We start from the raw sequence: 3,145 nt of genomic DNA, 5'->3' as shown, positions 1-3,145 counted from the left end.
TTATTCATTCATGAGAGACAGAGGGGGAGAGAGAGAGAGAGAGAGAGAGAGAGAAGCAGAGGGAGAAACAGGCTCCCAAGGAGCAGGGAGCCCGATGCGGGACTCGATCCCAGGACCCTGGGATCATGACCTGAGCCGAAGGCAGACGCTTAACCATCTGAGCCACCCAGGCGCCCTCTTTAAATATTTTTTTAAAAAATATTTATTTGAGAGAGAACAAGTGGTGGGGAGGGGTAGAGGGAAAGAGAGAAGCAGACTCCCCGCTGAGCAGGAAGCCCAATACAGTCTCAATCCGAGGACCCGGAGATCATGATTTGAGCCAAAGGCAGCCGCTTAACCGACTGAACCACCCAGGCGCCCGCAAGTCTGTTTTTGATACAGGTTTTAAGTAGGCACAGAGAAAGATGGAAAACACTGAGCACCACCTGGGGACATATATCTGGTCTGAAAGTCCTGTGTATTCAATTTGGAGGCATGGCCCATATTGTAGGTTCTAATATGTCTGTGAGGGGTTTTATTAACATAGGTTCCCATGTTCTTGGGGTAGAAATCTGTGGTGTGAGATTGAACCCTGAGGCACACCAATGGGGGTGGTGATGGGTGTTGTAGGCTACAATTCCATGTGTCCTCTATGCACCTTACAAGGTGTTCCTGTTCTTTTAAAGTCTGGACTTCTTGTCCATGGATCTATTATGAATGTTGTAATTGGTGACTATGGATTAAATGTTGCCAGTTGGGAGTGTAATAAATGATCAAAAAAAATTTTTTTTTGCTTATTTCTGTTTAAAGATCTAATGGTCCGTTATGCAGATTCAGCAGCTGCTCTTCCACAATGAAATGCTAGCACACAACGTAAATCAGGAATACACTGGGGCTGTTTGCAGAGTCTCTGCCTTGTGCCCACTGCTACATTGAATTTGGTCGGATAAGACAAGGGAAAGGGACAGAAGTCGGTACCTGGTCATCTTGGCACATTTCCTGGGTTCGCATACCAAGTGCCCATTAGTGGCTCAGGCCAGTCTTCTCCCTGCAGGTCCGTGTGGAAGACAGGGCTGCTCTGGAGCTTCACTGGTCCTGGTGGAGAGTCAAGGGGAGGGTTCCACTCACGCACCCCTGCATAGCCCGTTTCTCCAGCGATTGGGGGTTTCCCAGCGAGCAGACGGTCCCCAGTACGGACTGCTCGAGCGTGGACACGCGCCCTGCCGGCAAGTTCCCTCAGGTCCGCCATTGGCACAGCTGGGATCTCCTCCGCTAATGCCGAGGGCCGACCCCCCATCTCTGTGTCCTGCTCAGAAACGTACGGTTTCCCTGGTGGGACTTCTGGTCGAGGTCGTTCCCCTCCGTCAGGGCTCTGCTCTGCCTGCTCCAGAATAGGCCCCTGGAGCTGCCGGACCAGGTTTATTTTCTCTTAGTGGCCCTGCTGTCTGTAGGCCTCAGAGAGCCCAGCTGAGCCTTTCCGGCAGTTGGCATCTGTTCTCAGAACACGGGAACGTCTCAGTCCAAAACCCGCTCTGGTGAAACTTGGGGCCCTGCAGTGTTTTTAGTCCCCGGTGACCATGTCGGTGACCCTGTCGCAAACCCTTGTGAGTGAAGACACTCTCGTGTGTGTTCAGCGTCCTCATCAGCTGCCGCCAACGTATCACAGGTTCTGACGGCGCTTTCCCAGTAGGTCAAGCCTGCACCTGGAGTCGCTGTTCTCCTACGGTCCCTGCTCTTCCTAGTTATTTCACAAGTGTGGTTTTTTTTTTTTTTTAAAGATTTTATTTATTTATTCATGAGAGACAGAGAGAGGGAGAGAGAGAGAGAGAAGCAGAGGGAGAAGCAGGCTCCCAAGGAGCAGGGAGCCCGATGCGGGACTCGATCCCAGGACCCTGGGATCATGACCTGAGCCGAAGGCAGACGCTTAACCATCTGAGCCACCCAGGCGCCCTCACAAGTGTGTTTTAATATGACCCCCACATGTGGTTCGGACTGTGTCCTCTGTCCCATCTGTTTCTGACGTTCTTCCTCTGTGGTAGGGTCGGTATGCAAGCTATGATGTCTGCGAGGCTGTGTGGTATTGTTCTGCCTTCAGAAGACCACGTCAGGCCTAGAAATGTTACTGTAGTGTGAGATGTGTGGCCCTTACCTGGGTCGATTGTCCATCCCCTGAATGTAAGGAGTTCCATGAACTCTATGGGGATGTTAGTCTATTCTCCAAGTTGTCACCAGAAATAAGGGTGTCGGCATTGTAGGAAATGCAAGTGTGTGTGTGCACGCATGTGTGTATGTGTATGTAGTGTGTCTATGAAATGCCTGGGTGTCTTGGGCTAGAAGGTTGCGGGCTCTTTCTGGGCTGCTAAGGTAGCTCTGTGGTTACCTGGTGAACTGATAATGTCTGCCTTCCCGTGGGAATGTGGTCATGGGTTGGCTCTCTGCATCCTTGGGAAGAGCAAAGAACAGGTCAGATAAGTCGACCAGTGTGTACTGAGTGTCAGATCCAGGGGGATACTATGATGGTGCCCGTATTCAGGAAAACCATCTCGATTTTTGGGCGTGTTTGTTTCAATTCCTATAACCTACTTTAAGTCTACGGGACCTGCCTGGCCTCTTAACAGTCCAGGCAGAGTTGTTATTACTGTAAAGTTTTCTAAATCAGTAGCACACATGTGTGTCACTGTTACCTGGGATTGTGTACCTGAAAACACAGTGGTTATGTATTTTTATTTCCCAAAGGGGTTTTTATTGATATAACCAGTGTGACCCAAGTGTGACTGTCTCTGACTTGGGACCAATGATGGAGACTATCGAGTCCCTTTGGGGGCCTCCGTCTCTGTGGTGCAATCGGTTAGCACGTTCGGCTGTTAACCGAAAGGTTGGTGGTTCGAGCCCACCCAGGGACGGCTCTTTCCATTTAGGTTCCATGGTGTAATGGTTAGCACTCTGGACTCTGAGTCCCTTTGGGGGCCTCGTGGGATTTCCTCTTGTTCGGGTATCGGTGGCTTGTTTATTTTTATTAAAGTTTTATTTATTTATTTGCCAGAGAGAGGGAGAGTACAAGCAGGGGGAGCGGCAGGCAGAGGGGGAAGCAGGCTCCCTGCTGAGCAAGGAGCCCAATGTGGGGCTCCATCCCAGGACCCTGAGATCATGACTTGAGCTGAAGGCA

The 3,145-nt window shown here is 50.7% G+C and overlaps 1 non-coding gene across 1 annotated transcript; it reads left to right on the top strand.

Annotated features, from left to right (window-relative positions):
* Positions 1 to 2,808: 2,808 nt before the first annotated feature.
* On the top strand, positions 2,809 to 2,882 carry TRNAN-GUU (transfer RNA asparagine (anticodon GUU)). Its single transcript has one exon. It is a non-coding gene; the product is annotated as a tRNA-Asn (tRNA).
* The last annotated feature ends 263 nt before the right edge of the window (positions 2,883 to 3,145 follow it).

This window comes from Eumetopias jubatus, unplaced genomic scaffold (genome assembly GCF_037043125.1).
Source record: "Eumetopias jubatus isolate StellerSeaLion01/CBP00866 unplaced genomic scaffold, mEumJub1_p1.0 scaffold_16, whole genome shotgun sequence".
Taxonomy (NCBI): domain Eukaryota; kingdom Metazoa; phylum Chordata; class Mammalia; order Carnivora; family Otariidae; genus Eumetopias; species Eumetopias jubatus.
The sequence above is the reverse complement of the archived record's forward strand: the minus strand, read 5'-3'. Positions and strand labels throughout refer to the sequence as shown.